The sequence below is a fragment of the Camelus ferus genome, chromosome 14, assembly GCF_009834535.1.
Source record: "Camelus ferus isolate YT-003-E chromosome 14, BCGSAC_Cfer_1.0, whole genome shotgun sequence".
In the NCBI taxonomy this organism is placed as follows: Eukaryota; Metazoa; Chordata; class Mammalia; order Artiodactyla; family Camelidae; genus Camelus; species Camelus ferus.
In genome coordinates this window covers 60,947,131-60,969,087 of record NC_045709.1, presented here as the reverse complement: position 1 = coordinate 60,969,087, position 21,957 = coordinate 60,947,131, and the positions used below count along the sequence as shown (strand labels likewise).

At 32.9% G+C, this 21,957-nt stretch overlaps 1 long non-coding RNA gene across 1 annotated transcript; it reads right to left on the bottom strand.

The window, feature by feature from the left end:
* Positions 1 to 3,953: 3,953 nt before the first annotated feature.
* On the bottom strand, positions 3,954 to 20,636 carry LOC116668733. Its single transcript, XR_004325976.1, has 3 exons — positions 20,460 to 20,636; positions 19,540 to 19,544; positions 3,954 to 3,965 (listed from the first exon to the last, which is right to left on the bottom strand). It is a non-coding gene; the product is annotated as an uncharacterized LOC116668733 (long non-coding RNA).
* Between the last annotated feature and the right edge of the window lie 1,321 nt (positions 20,637 to 21,957).

The following is a 21,957-nucleotide window of genomic DNA, read 5'->3' as shown; positions in this document are numbered from 1 at the left end:
GTGACTGTATTGTATGTTTTTGTTGTTACCTGTTTTTCAAGTATGTTAACCCTTTAAACTGTAGTCATGTAGGCTCAAACAGATCCTAAAATGAATAAAGAAAAAAAAAAGATAATGAAAATGAAAAAAAAAAATAAGAGAGAAAAAATGTATATTTTCTTGCTCCCCTCTCTCACCTTTTATGATTTTGATTTCTTTTTTATTACATCTTCATATTTATTCCCTTGCAACTCATAGTAGTCATTGCATTTCCAATTATGTTTTTTTTTTTCATTTGTATAGATTCCTGCTTCATTTCTATTTAGAGTAAGCCTTTTAATACTTCTTTTAGGATAGATTTAATATTGCTGAATTTTTTTTATTTTTTGCTTGTTTGTAAAATTATTTATCTCTCTTTCTACTCTAAAGAGTAGTCTTGCCAGATAGAGTATCCAGGTTTGCAGCTTTTTCTCATTCATTACTTCAACTGTACCTTGCCACTCCATTCTGACCAACAGTGTTTGTCGAGAGAAATCAGCTGAAAGCCTTATAGCACTTCTCTTGTAACTAACTCTTTGCTTTTCTCTTGCTGCCTCTAGAATCTTTTTTTTTTTTTTAACTTCAACTTTGGCCATCTTAATTTTAATACGTCTGGTGTAGGTCTGTTTAGGTTCTTCTTTGGGACCCTCTGTGCTTCCTATACTTAGATATCTGTTTCCATCTTTAGGTTAGGGACGTTTCCAGTCATGATTTCTTTAAATACCTTTTCAATTCCCCTTTCTCTTTTTCCTCATTCTGGGACCCCTATTATGTATAGGTTGGCATCCTTTATATTATCCCATATTGCCTTATATTATTTCATTGGTTTTTACTTACTTTTCTGTCTGCTGTTCTGATTGGGTGACTTTGTTATCCTGTCTTCTAAGTCACTTATTTATTTTTCTGCATTATCTAGTCTTTCTTTGACTGCCTTTAGCAAGACTTTTATCTCAGCCATTGAATTTTCTGCTTTTAATTTGCTCCCCTTTATAGTTTATATTTCCTTTTCACAGTATTCTCTGTCTGTATTCATAGTCTCTCTTATTTCCTTCAGTGATTTGAAGTCATGTCCTAGTAGACTGTCAAGGTTTTTCTCATTGTTCTTTCAGGGAACTTCTCTTTTTCTTTTGAGAGTGGTTCCTCAGCATCTTCATTTTATTTACATTTCTCTAGTTCTGCTTTATTTTTTGTTTGTTTTTATTTAAGTTGGAACATTCCTGGGTAGTCTGTGTGCATCTAATTTTTTTCCAATTGTTGTTCTTCGTATGGATATTTGCCATGTTTTTTTCTTCAATGTGTGTTGACTGTTATCCCTTTTATTGTGGGGTGTGGCTGGCATCTTGATCAGAGCCTGCCTTGATTGTTGTTGTTGAGTGTGGCCTTCTTTTGTTTTGCAGTTGTCACAGCCTTGACAGTGGCCTGTTATGCTCCATTGTTGCTGAAATAGAGGCTTCTAGATCCATTTCTGAGCTGTGGTATGTGGTAGGCAGAACTGGAACACTTCAGATGGGAAGAAGATTTGGCAGGAGCTGTCCACAGGGAAGTGCCCTCTCTGGTGTCTGCCACTTGCTATGTAGGCTTACAAAGTACTCTTTGTTGATGCTGTATTTGTTCCCCACCTTAGCTATGGGAAGTCAGTCACCTACTCTGATGTCCCCCAGGTTCTGGGCCCTAGGAACCACCAGTGCATATCTGCTGATACCAGGCACTAATGCCCTCCTTAGCAAGAGTGTAGTCACACACCTGAATCCGTGGTACATCACACAGTCTGGACAGATCCCAGTGCTACCTCTGCATCCAGTAAGGTCCACAGTCCTGTCATAAATATCTGTACTCACCTCTGCCATGCACCAGCACTCCACTCACTGCCTGTTCATCCCAGAGGCATGGGTCCATAAAGGGCCCAGAGAGAGCAAGGCCACCCTCTCTACATGGGGCTTTAAACAAATATCTGTCCCACCTGTAAAGTCTCAGGGCCACTGGGTATGGATTCAGCTTTCAGCCCTGGCTCCACACAGCAGTGATGGCTATGACCAAGCCCCACCTCTCTTCTCAGGAGAACACATCAACAATGGAACCAAGCAGAGACAGCAGCTATGGCATGGCTGCATAGAGGCTGTCCCCCATGTAAGCCAGCAGTAGTGCTTTTTATGGAGTTCCAGGCTGTTCTGTTCTGCACACACCCCCAGCCAGAGCTCCCACCACCTTCCAGTTCCCTGAAGCTACCTTTGTGAAGTGGGCCCCAGTCCTCTGCCCAGGCTCCTCCCCAGTCTCCAACATCCAGTCCCTGCTTGTCCCTACCAGCTCACATCTAGGGCTGAGGATTATAGGAACACTCTGTGCCAGTTTATCTTAGTTCTGTTTGCCAAGCAGCTGCTACTTTCTCCTCTGAACCCCAGAAGCTCTGCTTCTGTGGTACTCAACTATTTTTTCTTGTCTTTTTCTGTCTTACCACGTTTTTATTTTTAATACTCCTTTATTTTTAAGTGAGAGACACTCTGTCAGAGTTTAGTAGGTGTTCTGTGCAAGTCAATGAGTTTGTAGATGTAATTTTTGGTATATTTGTGGGAGAGGGCAAGCTGTAAGTCTCTTCTCTCTGCCATCTTGCACCTTCTCTGTTCTTGCTTTTTTAAAGATATAATTAATTTCTGTCTATATTATCTGTAAGGATTAAGTTTGTTGGCTTTTAAGAAGATATTTTATGTAATTAATTTTACTTTGATTATTTTACTAGAATACAAGCATTACCAATTCTGGAGTTCTTTTCATGACCTAAATCACTCTTCTATTATATCCACTTTAATATAACCAAAAAACATAATAGCCATGAGGATTTGTAGGTAGGGGTAATGTGGTGAAGTAGTGCTATGAAATCATGCTAAAATAATAATAACCAGAGTGTATTAGGGGAGAAAATATAAACATGGAAGGGTCAATTAAGATGCAAGTACTCCTTGATAAGCAAAAGAGCCTTCACAAATTGGAAGAAGACATAAGGAAAGAAAGAGGTTAAGAAATTTGTTGAAGAAACTCTGATCATCAAGTTGAGGCAGTATGGTGAAGGAAAGAAAAAAGAATATACAAGAAAGCAAATTCTTAAATTCAAGATAAAACAAAGCTACATTTTCAAGAGAACACAGTATTGACTTACAGATGCACATATAGATTAATGGAACAAAAGTAATTCCAAAACAAACCTATGGCTATATGGTCAATCTTTTTGTTAACAAAAGCTCTAGTGTAACTCAATACAGAAAGGAGAGTTTTTGCAATAATGGTGCTGAAATGACTGGATATTCATAAGAAAAAAAATACCCTAAGGCTTACCTCACACCAACCAGAATGTTGTGTCAAAAGAAATGATACAGCTAACCATAAAAGATAAACACATATTTTTGAGGAAGAAAAGTTAGGATAATATTCATGACAATGTGATAGACAAAGACCTTATACAAGACATAGTAGGTACCAAACATTATAAAAAATATTGATTGGACTTTATTAAAATTAAAGTTCTGTATATTTTCATTTCCACAGTGTAAATATTTTTATATTTTACTACTATGTATAATGCATATACCATATAATATATATATAACATATATGGTAATATATATTCAATAAATGTAAAAATTCATACAATTCGCAAATAAAACTAATAATCCAGTGAAAAGGGTTATTTTAAAGTAGATTTCAAAAAGACATGCAAATTAACAATTAGCATAAAATTTTCTCAAAATCATCTGCCATTTGTGAAATGTGATTTTCATGTATTGGCAAGAATGTGGACAAACTTGAATTCTCATATGTTGCTGGCATTCTATTTATTTATTTTTATTTCTGAGAAGAGTATCATTTCAGGCAATGGATGTGATACTTCTGTAATGCATTTAGAGAAGTATTTATACACTTTATCATAGTAATGATATTTATTAAATTTATATCTGCTTGTTATGAAGAGAACAATATTTTTTAGGTGAAGCTGGCATTGTATTGATATGAACATCTATAACAGGAACAAATAAAGTGACAGAAAGCAAATGATTTGTAAACTGGGGTTGGGTTTGAGTAAGCGTATTCATTGTAAAAAGGCAAAATAGAACTTTTTGGTGGAATATACATATTGTATGTCATCATTGAGATGATTAGTCAAACATACATATTTTTCTAAACCCATAAAAGTGTATGTTTCAAGTTGGTGCATTTTATTTTGTATATGATAAGCTTCTATAAAGTTGATGTGAAAAGTAAAAAAAACATGATTAACTGTAGGAACTTTAAACCACTTTCAGTATGTTTTTTACATATTTGTTAACTTTCAGAGATATAGGTATAGATATACATTCCTTTTAAATTAAAATAATCAATTAACATAAACTACCAATTTGAGTCATATTTTTATTTTTAACTAGGATAAATATCTTAATGATATAGACAGTTGCAACACTCAAAAACTATATCATATAAGGAAATACATATGAGTGATTTATATACTAGAGGTTAATGCTTGTGCTCTATTTTAATTCACTAAAATATACACCAACCAATAGGGGAAGAAGGTAAATGTACACTATTGATGAGGGTATGTTTGCCATCCTTTTGGTCTTTATTCTATATATCTCAGTCTCCAGGTAAAACATTTAGGTCTGACGTGCTCAATATCTTCACAAGCATTGATTTGTAACAACAAATAAAGTGGCACAATGAAAGAACAAAGTCAGGAAGAAATATCAGCTCCTTGCAGAAGATGAAAGCTCTGTTGTTAGTCATGTTATTGATGGAATCACTAATGGAGTTAGAGACTAAACTTAAAGAAAGAGAAAATGTTCATCTGTCCTCATCATATGATATACTTATGTATGTAATTTTTTCCTTTATTTTTCTTCCTTCCTACTTCACTTTTAAATCAGTGTAAAAATATTAAAGCTAAATATCATAATCATCTTCCATCATAACACATCCAATAATGTCCTAGCCTATGCAGAGTTTTAAACAAAAAACTCCTTACTTATTAATCCTACACATATACATTTTAATATTAGAAAAGAGAAAATAATAGAAATATATTTTAGAAGCAAATTTACACATGTAACTAACTCATTTAGTGTCCAGAAAGAGTACCATGTATAAATATATGCCAAAATCATTGTTAGATGTCTTTGAATAATTTGAAAAGCAAAGTGCTAAGTTAACATAGCATAGCACTTTGTTATCAAGTTTTAGAATGTTTCCATTGTTCATTTGTGAGACATTATGAGAATTTAATGAAACAACATTTCCTATATTAACAAAGGGAAAATTATGTTGCCTATTCTGAAAAATCAAAGTAATTAGATGACTTGGTGTAGAAAATCTGGAATTCTTTATTTATGTTAAAATTTTACATAATTGCTGAACTGCTATTCTGAGTAAATGATTTCTTTCAAATGATAATTTCTATTTCATGGCATTTAAAAACTATTAGTAACATTATAGCTCAGGTGGAACCTTCAAATCAGCAAACACCTTATTACAGGGGAAGAAGTTGTCATGTTAGGTACATAAATCATTCCATTTTTGAACTACTCCATGTTTTAAGGATTGTTTTCTTCCCCCCTGAGGAACTACAACTGTCTATTATTTGCACAAGTTCATACTTCTAGGGTTAGGTAAGAAGTACACTTATACATAAATAGCCCTTTCAAATATGAAGATCATTATGGTGTACAAACTTGTATCCACTAGGTTGTCTAAGGTGAAAAGTGGTATGCTGCAGTGAGTTTGAATTCTCTCTTGGCACTAAATGCTAAATTTGCAGCAATTTTACTAGCATTTGACAACAGGTTGGTAACTTGAAATCAATCATGGCATAGTATTTACACCATGATAAAAAATCCACAAATCAGGACTTCTTTGCTGCTGACCTCCAGCTGATTATTAATCATTTATCAATACACTAGATTTATAGTGACTTTTAAAATGTATACATTTATAAACTATAAGCTTCAAAATTTGGTTATGCCTTTTAAAAAATATGGCTTGAAGTGTAAGATGATATTTGGAATCACTGTAATGGTCTTCTATCGTCTTCTTTTTTCAAGGCTCCTCCTTTTGAATAAATTCTCTGGACTGATGACTCAGGAACTTTACTAAAATGTAAATTTTTTCATATGACTACACTGTGTAAGTCTCCACCTGGTGGATTTTGATTATTATATATTTATAAATAATTCTTAAACTTTAATGTATGCTCTTTAATCTTATAAACACTGCCACCTTTTAATGTCTTCATTCAAACATTTAATAGTGAACAACTATTATATGATCAGCACTGGACTGTTCCTGATATAGACAATATATAGATAGAAAAGACATGGCTCATGAATGAAGGAACTTATATTTAGGATAGAGAAACTGACAAAAAGATTAGATAAAGCTTTTACAAATTAACTCACACTGTAACTCAAATTTACAGATAAAATAAAGATCTTTGATATCAGTTTATTTTAATAATAATTTCTCCCTGATTTATTATCAATGCATTACTAGGAAAATAAAGATAATCAACTAAATATTCCACCAGATTAAAAATATAGAATATTGCAAACACTCCCGTGGGATAGTCCTCTCACTTAGAAAAAACATCAACAAAAACACTTAGCTATGCCTTTCTTCTCTCATTCCTGTCTCTAAAGTAAATGTATGTATGTATATATGTATGTATGTATGTATGTATGTATGTACTTTTTACTTACTTATTTAGTTACTTACCTACTTATTTACGGTAGGAGCCACAATTTTGCATACATGTGAAAACAGGAAGGTACAAATTGATTCCATGATGGAATTCGAAGATGTACTGTCTTTTGTCACATATCTTTTGAGAATATTCAATTTCACATGGCATGGCTTACCCTGCTGGAGTTTCTAGTTAATTTTGACAATTAATGCTATTATATCTGGTCCTGCTAACTTACTTATGAACAAATAGTGTCTTCTAGATGTCTTCCTTTAACCTGGAATCAAGCTATCCTCAGTCTCCTCAGTGTTTTTTAGAGGCCCAGTGTCTAATAGGTCAAGCCTCTTTCCTCTGTAATTCCATGCTATACATGCAGTCATTACTCTTTCTTTATATCACAATTCCTATTATGGGCTTGGAAATAAGACAGTTTGTTGATTACCTCTAGGGCATCTCCTAGTACCATAATGTGTGGCACATTTTTGTAAGTGAAAGGGTATGTTCTCTATAATAGCAGGAAAATCTGTGGACTTAGTCTATGTTATTTGAGACAGAAATAAATTTGAAAAATATTCTAAGACAAAACATATTTTGATAAGATTTTCTGTATTCTATAACACTATTATTTAAGGTCAGTATTTATTTTTTCTCTGAAGTTTTCACTTAAGTAATAAAAGTTTTGGATTAGCTTGGGTAGAATATTTTTACTCAGAAAAGTAGGCAAAAATTCCATTATTAAAATTATTAAAAATTAATAATTTACAACTTATTATACAATAAAAATTGGTGATTGTTGACAATCTAAACTGAGGAAAATGGGAATTAAAGAAGTTTTAGAAAGCTAAATAAAAACTACAGATATTTAGAGCAAAAGTAAAATATGTAAAGTTTACCAGAGCAAAAATACTTGTGGGAAAATACAAAGATTTCACAATAACTGAAATGTAGAATGTGAGGAATGGAGAGAAATCAGTAAGGCTAAAGAAATAGGTAAGGTAAGATTAGAATATATATTGGATGGAGTTCTATGAATGTATGTTGAAGGCTCTAACAAAAAGATAAGTCTTTTAGGTGAGAACATAATACTTCAATTATAGTTTTAAAAGTATATTTTTGAAGGAAAGAGAATGAGTTGGGTTAGAACATAAACCTTGACACAAGAAGACAATGTTAAGTTAGAGAAGAATGAAGTGGCCTGGGTTTAAAATATGTTTATGTAAAATGTTTAAAATACATAAAATGTAATATTTATAATTTTAATTATATATATATATATTCAAAAATATATATTTCCCACATATTTGGTTGTGCCTTTTAAAAAGTATGGCTTGAAGTGTAAGAAGATATTTGGTTGCATAATTAACAAGAAATGAGAAGAAAGTAATTTCACCCAGGGTGTAAGAGAACATAAAATGTGAAAGGATTATTTTTGTTGGAAAGATAGTGGAAAAGGTTAATAATATTTACAACATTTACATAAGAAAGGAAAAATACAAAACATTGGCCACATAGTATCTTCTCTGCCCTAAATCAACGTGTACTCTGGGTCTTCTTAAAATAAAGTCCTGGCTATTTTGTTTGCTGAGAAAGGCAATGACCATTTCCCTGGAATAATTATTTCCATCTTTTATAGACTATAACTCAATTTTTTTTTATTTTGAAACTATTTTACATGTTTATAATAGGATATTCACTATATGTTATAAGACCATATATGTGTTACACATTAGACCTCTAAACTAATTAATTCTATATAAATGGAACTTTATATCCTTTGTTCAACATTTACCCATTTTCTCTATCTTTCTGCCCCTGGTAACCACCATTTTACTCCTTGCTTTTGTGTATTTAACTTTTTGATTCCATAAATAAGTGAAATCATGTGATACTTGTCTTTCTGTGACTTATTTTACTGTGCATAATGTCCTTCATGTTCATCTAGACTTTTCTTCTTTTAAATGGCTAAACAATATTTAAGTCTGTATGTGTGCTTGCATGTGTGTGTGTGTGCACACAACATTTTCTTTATTCATTCATCTGCAAATGGACATTTAGGTTGTTTTCATACCTTGGCTATTGTGAACAATGCTGCTATTAACATAGAAGCACAAATATCTCTTTTAAAGTTACTAATTTAATTTTCTTTGGATTTATACACAGAAGAAGAATGACGGGATCATGTGGTAATTATTTTTGTTAATTTTTTTTTTTTTGCAGAAATTGCATACTGCTTTCTTTAATGTCTGTAACAGTTTACATTTCCATCAACAGCATATAAGGTGTTTCCTTTTCTCTGTACCTATGCCAACACCTGCTATAGTTTTGATAATAGCCCTCTAACAGGTGTTAGGTGATATTTCATTGTGACTTTGACTTACATTTCCCTGATGATTAGTCATGTTGAACACCTTTTCATATACCTGTTGGGCATTTGTATGTCTTCTTTGAAAATCATTTTTAAATCACATTGTGTTTTATTGAGATATATGAGTTCCTTATATATCTTGAATATTAATCCTTGTAAGATATATATATATACACACAAATATATAATTTGAAAATATTTTATCCCATTTGGTAGGTTGACTTTTTAGATTTTTTTTTTCTTTTATTGGGCAGAAGCTTTTTAGTTTGACGTAGTCTCACTTTTTTATTTTTTTATTTTTTTGTTGCCTGTGCTTTGTGATATTCAAAACCTCATTACTAAGATTTTTTCCTTCTTCTACGGTTCCTTTGTTTCATGTCTACATTTAAGTTTTAATCCATTTGGAGTTGATTTTTACATATGGTATAACAGTCCAATTTCATTTGTTTACATGTGGCTATACAGTTTTACTAACACTATTCGTTGAAGATACTATCCTTTCCCCATTGTATATTCTTGGAACCCTTGTCAAAGATTAGTTGACCATATATGAGTAGGTTTATTTCTGAACTCTATTTTTGTTCCATTGGTCAATTTGTTTTTATGTCAGTGCCATACTGTTTTGATTGCTATAGCTTTGTAATATGGTTTTGAAATCAAGAAGTTTGATGCCTCCAGATTTGTTCTTCTTTGTAAAGAGTGCTTTGGCTATTCAGGGTCTTTTGTAGCTTTATATAAATTTTAGAATTTTTTTTCTTTCTTTTAAAAATGTCCTGGAATTTTGATAGGAGCTTCCTTGAATATACAGTTGTCTTTGGGCAGTATGGATATTTTAACAATATTAATTATTCCAATCCATGAACAAGGATTCCATCTCCTTCAATTTACTTGCATCTTCTTCAATTTTTTTCAACAGTGTTTTATAGTTTTCAATATATATATCATTAAATTCTTTGGTTAATTTTATTCCTAAGTATTTTAATCTTTCTGATGATGTTATAAGTTAAATTATTTTTCATTATGCATGAAGAAATGCAATTTATTTTTATATACTGATTTTGACCCCCTTCAAAATTCAATGCTCTGCTTAATTACTATTTAACATTCCACACCTAATTTTCCATATGTTTATAGACACTAATTCCATGATGCTTCTTAATTTTATATTTTATATCACATTGCTAAATTTCACTAGTAAATTTAATTTTAAAATCCTATATTACACTGTATTTTTGTGTATATATATTTCTCTCCTGGACGTTAAGTCTCTAGAATGTAAATAGTAGGTTAAGTTTTATTTGTATTCTTAAGAATAGAATAATTTCTACCACATAATAGGTGCCTAATAAGTGTGTACTTAGTAGTGAAATATGGGTCACAAATCCTAAACAGTCAAAATTAAAATATATTAAGCTTCTGATAATTATCAGATTTCTTTCTATGCATATCTCAAAAATATCAATATTTAGTGGGATAGATTTGTAATTCTTTTTTTTTAATTTAAAAGGACACTGAAATAGTAACTTTAAAAGCAAGCTGAACCCTACTTCAAAATGACACCTGCAGCCCAATGTTCATAGCAGCGCTATTTACAATAGCCAAGACACAGAAACAGCCTAAATGTCCATCAACAGATGATTGGATAAAGAAGATGTGGTACATTTATACAATGAAATACCATTCAGCCATTAAAACCGACAACATAACGCCATTTGCAGCAACATGGATGCTCCTGGAGAATGTCATTCTAAGTGAAGTAAGTCAGAAAGAGAAAGAAAAATACCATATGAGATTGCTCATATGAGGAATCTAAAAATAAATAAATAAATACAAAATAGAAACAGACTCATAGACATAGAATGGTTGCCAAGGGGGTGGAGGGTGGGAAGGGCCAGACTGGGATTTCAAAATGTAGAATAGATAAACAGGATTGTACTGTGTAGCACAGGGAAATATATACAGGATCTTGTGGTGGCTCACAGCAAAAGAGTATGTGACAATGAATGTATGTATGTTCATGTATAACTGAAAAATTGTGCTCTACACTGGAATTTGACACAACACTGTAAAATGACTATAACTCAATAAAAAAGTTAAAAAAAAAAGCAAGCTGTTGTATTAAAACATACCCAAAGTTGTTTCTACCAAAACACTCTTATTATCTAAGCCAAGACTCATTTGCAGAAATTTCTCTCCCTGAAAGGAACAGTGGGGCCTATGATTTCTTAAACTGACATTATATTCCAGACACTGAAATAAAAATTTCACATTATAACTTTATTTAAATATTCTCTGACATTATAATATGAGATTTACTAGTCATTTAGAGATGAAATAAAGTGTGAAACCTAGATGCAGAGGACCTTATCCACATTGCTTAGCAAGTGATGAATGGAACTGGAAAGTCTACCCATATCCCCTTCACTCCAAAGCCTCCACACTTAAATATTATTCCAAAGTCAATCATTACAATTATAAAGCTAAACTGTAAGGGACAAGGTAAAGAGTATTTAAACAGGATACAGGGCAAAATCTGGCAAATCATAAGACTATTACTTTCCAATATTGGTTTTTAATTTTATTTCTACCACCCAGAATAGGGTCGGTTTTAATATCTTGAACATATAATTAAAGGGAAAATTTACAGTTTCACATATTTTTTCTAAGTAATATAGATTAAAATGACTTGAAGATCATTGAATTATCATCAACTTTACATGTATCTTTAATTTGACTTTTTAAGTTAATTTTTTAGATATCTGTTTACCTCATTTGATCTCACTCTGAAGATAGGGAACAAATTAGAATCAAGATTTATTTATAAATACTTCTTTTAAAAATGTATTAATATAATCATACCAGTCTTATTCATAGGAAAATTGGATGCATCTTTAATTATTTCATTCTTCCAGATCCTCATATCCACAAAAACCAGTAACTTTTAAGTAGAGAAAAATAATACTATAATGTTCAGGTATAATCCTCACAGGAGACTCCATTGTGCATATGATTAACCTTTAAACTCTTCAACATATCATTCAAAGTTCTTCACAGTCAACTCAACCTATTTTTCTCCTTATCATCTGCCATCCTTCTGAATTTTTATAGTCTGTACTCTGCCATTCTCTGAATATACACTACTTCATATTTTCAGGCTTCTATAACATTCTGTCCTATCATCCTTGAATGCACATTACCCACATTTCTACCAGGAGAATACATATTTTTTTGCTTATGGCACAAATTAAAGGATGTCAAGAATATACCTTCTGGACTAAGCAGAATTTACACTTAATCTTCTGTGAACTTTGCGAACATGTTATATGGTCTTTATCAAGTTTCATTGTAAAGGCAATTGCTCACAAATTCATGTAAAGTCGTAAATTTACTTGAAAAGGACAACTTGTATGCCTTATTTAGTAATTAAATATCTGTGAAAATAATACTCAGTATATACTTATTTTGTTAAACTTTGTGTATTCTGTGACTTTTAACATAATGTTTGGACAGAGTAGACACTTAATACATTTTAATTTTAATATTTAAATAAAATATCAATGAATAGTAAATTAGAATTGTGATTGATAATTAACATAAAAATTCTAAATTATTAGAGTTAAAAAGAAAGTTTAGGAAGCCTACTAGATGGAGGCATTTATAAGTTCTGGTAATGAACAGATGTTGATAAATTAACACTTAAAACACTGAAAAATCTAGGTAAAGCTTATTTAATTTTAATTACTAAAATAATTTTTCTAGATATTTTATTCTCTGATATCACAAATCATTGTATTTATTTTTACATGAATTGGATTTCTGGGTTAATGTTTAAACATGTCATGTTTCTCCAGTGATGGAATGTCAAATTTTGTATTTCATGCACTGTCAGATTTCCCATATTGCTTAATAAAATTTCAGAATAAATATACAAACCATGTTCTAAACTATAAAATCTGAAAATTTACTGTGAGACTAAAGAAATGTGCCACTCACTGACAATATTTTATCTTCACACTGATATTTATAAAGTGAAAGAATCTTTATGTCTTAACATTCTGACATAACATAAAAAAAGAAGAGATAGCTGTCTAGTAAAAGACATCATAGAACTTATAAGTGAGAGTAAGAATATATGTTAGCTATAGTTATATCACTAATTCATTATGGCCTATAATTCATTTCATTTACCAATTAATAAGGACTTATGAATGGATCTCCAGGAAATATTTCTTAACACTGTATTTATAAATTCATTACAGCAATATTTTTTGAGCACATAGCTGAGACCGTGGTATTTTTAGAAACTTGTAACATTTTCACTTTTTGTAGTGCACTAGCAAGTAATACCAATTCAATCTTAGCAGTGACTTGAATTTATTCTATCTTAACAACCACACTGCCCCATACTGGTTCAAACTCAGACTTCTATAGCAAAATTTTGCTTGAAATCTCACTGTTTATCAAATCAACTCACACAAAATTACTGCACTTCAACACCTTCCCACCAAATATTTTTTACTAGTTTGATATATATTTACCTTTTTATGTGTTTAAGTCAGCTTTTAGGCAGTGGAACATTTTCTCAAAAGAAAATTGTGCACTGAACACCAATTAAAACATAAGAAATGTGCTGGGTAAACAGAGTGATGGAAAGGATTTCTGCTTTTGGCCAAGATAGAGTGAATGTCAACAAAATACTCTTCCAACTGAAACAACTGAACAGCTAGGAAAAAAAAAATGAAACAAAAGTGTTCAGACAGTGATTCTTAAAAAGAAGGGAAACAAATTGAACCCGATACTGTATAAAATAATTACCCCACAAATTCACATCCACCTGGAATCTGTGGATGTGAACTTATTTGAAATAGGATCTTTGCAGATAAAATTGAGCTAAGATGAGGTCATATTGTGTTAGAATAGGGTCTCATTCAATGGCTAGTGTCCTTATAACAAGATGCAGAAATAAATGTGGAGAGCACCATGTGACAAAGAACACAGAAATTGTAGTTATCATATTTATCATAAGCCAAGGAATGCCACATATTACCAACAATTACCAAAATCTAAGAAGAGGAAGCATGTTTCCAGAGTCTTGGAGAGAACATACCCTTGCCTACATCTTACTGTCAGCATTGTAGCCTCCAGAAATATGGACAATAAATTTCTATTATTTTAAACCATTCAAGTTTGTGATAGTTACAGCAGCCCTAGGAAAGTAATCCAAGCCTTAATATTGCTACATTTTACTGCCTGGAGATTCTAGATTTTAGTCTAGAAAATGAGAAATTTTAAGTGGAAACTGACATTTTCTCCAAGTTATCAACAGAGTGGAAAGATTCCAGGAAGTTCAAGTTTGATAAATTACTGGAAAAAAGAGAGCTACAATGGAGAGAATCCCTTTGGATTTTTATCTGAGTATTGATCAGAATATTTGTGTAAGAAAAATACCAAAGGTGTAGTAAATAACTATTCAAAAGGAGCAGAAGTATAAACTTCTGGATCTTGAACAGCACCAGAACTAGTTCATTTTCTAATTCTCCAAAGTGGAAATCTCATAATTCACAAAGTATTATACAGAGTAATCCAAATCTCTTCAGGAATGAAGTAAATAGACCTACACTAAACTGAACTCTTCACATAACAAAATAAAACAAGCCTTGAATTGTCACAAATCCTATCATATTGTAAAGAAGAAAAATTGGGCCCATAATAAAGAAGAAAAAATTAAGTGAAACTGAACTAGAAATGAAAGGGATTATAGAATTAGTAGTAAATGATTTTTTAAAAGAGTTAATAGACTTCTAGCCTCAGCTCTGACGGGCAAAAAGGTTAGAATTCACCACACCCATCTTCAGGGGAAAAAAAAAAAAACTGAACAAACTGAAAATTAATGCCTAATCTGAATCATCAGAAATCTGATGTCACAGTCACAAAGTATGTTAAATCCATAGAGAAAGGAGAATCCAGAGAATCACAGCCAAGATCTGCTTAGCTGGAGCAAGAGCTGTTGGAGCCAGAAACTAAAAGAAACAATTAAATGATAATTATGATTAATTTCTGGAAACTGTGTGTAGATTAGCATGGAAGTGAGAAACCCTTGTAGTGGGTGGGTGTTGTCTCACACTTTCCTGGATTTTACTGTAGGAAACACACTAAGGTCATATGGTAAATGTCTGAGAAAGATAAGTTCTTAGCTCTGGCAGAGGTAGGGCAATAATAATCATGAAATATACTGAGAGTAAACAGAAAAATTCTATTCTGCAGAAGAAAGACTTTACCAGAGTTTCATCTTACTCAAAGGAAGGATATTTTTCTAATTTCTGTCTAGTGGAGCTTTTCTGTCTCATCTAGCAAGATAATAATGTTGAGAAGCACTTGTGATAGTTACACACCAGAAACATAGGCCTACTAAAAGACTGAGATTAAATCTTAAGATTACAGAATACTCTTCCACACACAAACACATACCTTAACAGCATAAAAACAGGGCTCTAGTGTAATAATAGTAGACTACAGTTAAAAAGCTTACAACTCTCCGAGGAGTACTTAAGGGAACCAGAATTTACAGAAGAGTTGAAAAGTAGGGCACTAGAGAAATATGAAGCCTCTGGCACCTACCAACATACCAAACATTAAACACAATAAAACTCTTGGTTAGATTAATAAAGAGTCTACCACTAAATGACTATTTCCCTGCTTCTGTTAGTCAATACATCATGTTTCACTTTCAATAAATAATTACAAGCATATTAAAAGGTGCAAAAGAAAAAGTCTGAAACAACAAAGTAAGCATCTGAAGCCAACTCAATTTGATACAGATGTTGGGAGACAGAGAATTTAAAGTCAGAATTTAAAATAACTATGATTGGAGAGAGCAGCCAAGATGGTGGAATAGAAAGATGCTTTTAACTCACCCTCTCCCACAAATACACCGAGAGTGACATCCACGGATCCACTCATCTGCTCAGAACACCTGCTGAGCTTTGACAGAACACTGCCTTCTTCAAAAGACAAAATTCATCACAAATCTGGTAGGATAAAGAAGAAGGAGGAGAAGAAGGAGGAGGAGGAGAGGAGAAGGAAGGGGAAAGAAGGAAGAATGAAGGAAGTTAGTCCAGAACCTGTTCCACAGGGAGGGGGCAGCAAAGGAGGAATAGCACTCTTAAACTAGGACTCCTACTCTCCAATGGAGAGATGAACAGGGACAGAGAGGGGACCTCTGAGGCTCTAATCTGTGTACAGCAGCCTTTGACCGACAAAACTAAGTGAAATGAGCACAAAGGGTTCTTGTGACCTCTAGCCCTAGAGGTGAGCAGGTGGGGGTGGGCCAGGACAGGTTGCCCAAGCCAGGTGGAAAACTGGGGCCCACTACACAGAGGCAGCCTCAGGGGACTGGAGTGTGCTGTGTGCCTTGACTGGGAGTGTAGACAGTACAGAACAGCCTGGGCCCCCTATATAAAAAAGAAACCAACACTGCTGGTGTGTGCTGAGGGGAGGGGTACTGTAGCTTTTGCCTCCACAGACCCACAGCACTATCACTGTGCATTCTCTGGAGAAGAGATGCAGGGATCTGCCATAGACACCATATTCACTGGTGCACAACCCCTAGGCCCAGGTGCGGTTGAAACCTGAATCCGTACCTAGGGCTATGCAACCTCATGGGTGGGACTGAGATTTGTTTACAACCCAAGGAAGAGGGGATTGTTCTGCTACAGTGACTCTGTGGACTTGACCCTGTAAGACATATGAACAAGGAGTGGAGTTCTGGCAAATAGCAGGGCAAGGGCTGGTTCAGCAGTTTTCTGTGAGCCCACATAATGAGCACAGACACTACATGGCACAGGGAGCTGACCTAAACAGGGGAGCAACCTGCCCACCTAACTTGTACAGTCACAGTGCTGGGACTCAGCATTGGAAGCAGCACAGACCAGGGGCATGACCCAAAGGCCTCTAGAAGGAGCAAGTGGAGTTCATGAAGCAGGATGAGGGCAGGAGCAGCAACAACTACAGAACAAAACGGAGGCCCTGCTCAATAGCTACGCCAGGCTCTGGACAACACAACACCAGACACACCCCAAACCAAAAGGATAAGAGCCAAAAGGCATGGAAGGAAGACATGGCAAACGCTCATTCCTCAAAAAGATCTTGTAACAAAATTATTAGAAGTGCACAGTCTACAAGGGAACACATGCTCTACTTATTTTCATTCTTCATTTTTTTCTTTTAAAAAAGTTATTCTGTAAATCTTTTTGTTTTTAATCCTCTTTAAAATGTTCTTTTTTAATTTTTATTTTTTTGAAATTTGTCTCAATTTGTTTTATTCCTTTGTTTTGTTCTTCTGTCATTGATTATACTCTGTTTTCACATCATTTTTCCTTTTGAATGTTTTTAAAATTTATTTTTTATTTTAATTTTTCATTTTTATTTATTCAATTTGTTTTTAAATTTTTCCTTTTTTTAATTAAAATCTTAATTTAAAAAAAGTTGTTGTTTTGTTGTTCTTGTTTTTTTAGCTTTATATCTGCATCTGCTTTAAATAAAATAAATAAATAAACCCCTTCAGCACCATAGTAAATAACTGATACTCCATAATCCATAGTTCCAGAGAGATATACATAAAATGATGAAGCAGAGGAATCACTACCAATTAAAAGAACAAGAGAAATCAACTGAAGGAATGATCAATGAAATACACCTTGATAGTCTACTAGATCATGATTTCAAAAAAGGAATGATCAAAGTACTGAAGGAACTAAAAGAGTTTGTGAATAGAGACTGAGACTATGTCAAAAAGGAAATAGAAACTGCAAAGAAGAGCCTATTGAAAATGGATCTCAATTGCTGAGATAAGAGCTGAGCTAAAGGCTGTAAAAATAAGGCTACATAATGTGGATGAAGGAATAAGTGACTTAGAAGACAGGATAAAGAAATTCACCCAATCAGAACAATAGACAGAAAAGTTAGTGAAGAACAATGAAAACAATAAAAGGGACCTAGGGGAGAATATAAAGTGTGCCAGTCTATGCATAATAGAGTTACCAGAAGAAGAAGAAAGAGCAAAAAGGATGGAAAGGTATTTGAAGGAATCATGACTGAAAATTTCCCAAACTTAAAGAAGAAATCAGATATTCAAGTACAGGAAGTACAGAGGATCCCAAACAAGAACTCAAACAGACCTACACTAAGACATATTATAATCAAGAAGAACAAGTTTAAAGATAAAGAAATGATTTCAAAGGTAGCAAGAGAAAAATAAATAGTAACAAAGGAACTCCCATAGGCTTTAGGCTGATTTCTCTACACAAACACTGAAGGCCAGAAGAAAGTGGCAAGATATATTCAAAGCCCTGGATGAGAGAAAGATGCAATGTAGGATAGTTTATCCAGCAAGGCTACCCTTTAGAATAGAACAAGAGATAACGAACTTCACACACAAACAAAAACTAAAAGAAATTATCACCACTAAACTTATGCTAATAGAAATACTGAAAGGTCTATTCTAAATAGAAAAGAAACAAGATGCTAAAGAAAGGAGAAAACCAGAATTGGAAAGGTGATAACTAAAATGAATTACAATAGAACAAACATGAAGTTGTAAAAGAGGACATCAAAATCATTAAGGGTGGGAGAGGGGATCAAGAAAATATACATTTTTTGTTGTTGCTGTTTTTCATAGGATGGGTTTAAAGATATATCACCCTTAGTTTAAAATGAACAGATATAGTATGGGTTAATATATGTACAAAACAAGTTAACCACAAGCCAAAATCTTAAAATAGAGTCACAGAAACTAAAAAGAAACCAAGATAATACAAAGCAAAATTATCAAACCACAAAAAGAAAAAGAAAGGAACAAAAAGGAAATACGAAATCAATGCAAAACTAAGTTGAAAATGGCAATAAACATACATCTATCAATAATTACTGTAAATGTCAATTTACTAAAAGTTCCAATCAAAAGACATAAAGTTGCACACTGGATAAGAATATAACAACCTACCTTATGTTACATACAAGAGACCCACTTAAGGTAGGAAGACACACATAGATTGAAATGAGAGGATGGAAAAAGATATTCCATGCATATGGAAATGACAAGAAAGCAGGAGTAGCAATACTTATTTAAGACAAAATAGACTTTAAAACAAAGACCATAAAGAAAGACAAAAAGGACACCATATAATGATTAAAGGAGCAATACAAGATGAGAATATTACACTCATTAATATATATGCACCCAGTATAAGAGCACCTAAATACATAAAACAATACTAACAGATATAAACAGAGAAAGTGATGGGAATACAATCATAGAAGGAGACTTTAACACCCCATTAACAACACTGGACAGATCTTCCAGAAAGAAAATTAATAAGGCAACAAGAAAGTAAATGATTAATAGAACAGCTGGACCTGGTTGATGTTTTCAGAACATTACATCCCCTCAAAGTACAAAATACATTCTTTTCAAGAGCACAAGGAACATTTTGTAGGATAGATCATGTACTCGGGAACAAAAGAAGCCTCAAAAAATTTATAAAGATAGAAATTATTTCAAGCATCTTTTCAGACCACAATGCCATGAAACTAGAAATCAACCTCAGAAAAACTAAGGAGAAAAATAATGACAGCATGGATATTAAATAGCAAACTGCTAAAAAACCAATAGGTCAATGATGAACTCAAAGAAAAATTAAAAAAATAGTTTGAGACAAATGACAATGAAAAAACAATCACAAGAAATGTATGAAATGCAGCAAAAGCTGTCCTAAGAGAGAAGTTCATAGTAATACAGGCCTTCCTCAAAAACAGAAGAACAATCTCAAATAAACAATCTAACCTACTAAGTAAAATTATTAGAAAAAGAAGAGCAAACAAAAACAAGTCAGGAGAAGGAAGGAAATAATAAAGATCAGGGAGGAAATAAAAAAAATAGAGATTAAAAATACAATAGAAAAAAATCAATCAAATCAAGAGCTGGTGAGTAAACAAAACTGACAAAATGCTGGCCAAGCTCAAGGAGAAGAGAAAAGAGATAGCACAAATAAACAAAATAAGAAAGGAAAATGAAGAAATTACAACCAATACCACAGAAAAACAAAATCATACAAGAATATTATGAACAACTATATAAAAGCAAATCAGATAACCTAGAAAAAATGGACAAATTTCTGGAAGCATACAGTCCACTAAGACTGAATCAAAAAGAAATTGAACACTTGAACAAACTGATCACTAGAAATGAAGAATAATTAATAATAGAAAACCTCCCTACAAACAAAACTACAGGACCAGATGGCTTAATTGGGGAATTCTACCAAACATACAAAAAAGAACTCTTACTGGGCCTTCTGAAACTCTTCCAGAAGATTGAAAAGGTGGGACCACTCCCAAACTCATTATATAAGGCCACTATTACCCTGATACCAAAACCAGACAAAGTCACACAAAAAAAGAATAGTACAGGCCAATATCACTGATGATCATAGATGCAAAAATCCTCATCAGAATATTAGCAAACAGACTCCAATAGCACATAAAAAAGATCTTACAACATGAGCAAGTTGGATTCATCCGAGGGACACAAGGATGGTCCAACATACACAAACCAATCAATCTGATACATCACATCAACAAGAGAAAGGACAAAAACCACATGATCCTCTTAGTAGATGTAGAAAAAAGCATCTGATAAAATTCAATACCCATTTATGATAAAATATGTTACCAAAGTGGGTATAGAGGGAACATATCACAACATAATAAAGGCTACTTATGACAAACCTACAGCTAGCATTGTACTTGATGAAAAGCTGAAAATCTTCCCACTAAAATCTGGGACACAACAAGGTTGACCACTCTTACCAGTTGTATTCAACATCATCTTGCAAGTTCTAGCCACAGCAATCAGGTAAGAAAAAGAAATAAAGTGATCCAAATTGGAAAAGAAGAGGTAAAATTGTCACTATATGCAGAAGACATGAAACTCTATACAGAAAATCCTAAAAGTGCCACAAAAATACTACTAGAGCTAATAAAATAATTCAGCAAGATAGCAGGATACAAGATTAATGTTCAAAAATCAGTTGCATTTCTTTACACTAATGATGAATCAACAGGAAAAGAAAGTAAATATATATATATATCTTTTAAAACAGCACCTAAATTAATAAAATATCTAGGAATATACCTGACCAAATAGATGAAAGACTATACATGTAAAACTATAAAAGAGTGATTAAGGAAGTGATAAAGTGATAAAGAAGACTTAACAAAAGGGAAAGATATCCCATGCTCTTGGATTGGCATAATCAATATTGTTAAAAGGGCCACAATACCCAAGGCAATCTATAGGTTTAATGCAATCCCTATCAAATATCCAGGGTACTTTCCACTGAACTAGAACAAATCATATTAAAATTTACATGGATTCACAAAAGACCCGTAATTACCAAAGTATTGCTGACAAAAAGAATGAAGCTGGAGGAATAACCCTCCCAGACTTCAGACAATACTACAGAGCTACAATAATCAAAATAGCATATGGTACTGTTACAAAAACAGACATATGGATCAAAGGAACAGAATAGAGAGCCCAGAAGTGAACCCAAACACTTTTCATCAAGTAATCTTTCACAAAGAGGGCAAGAACATACAATGGAGAAAAGACAGTCTTTTCAGCAAATTGTTTTGGGAAAACTGGACAGCTGCATGTAAATCAGTGAAGTTAGAATACTCCCTCACGCCATACACTAAAATAAACTCAAAATAAATTAAAGTCTTAAACATAAGACAGTACACAATAAACCTCTTAGGATTAAACATAGGCAAAATGTTATTTCACATGCATCTTATC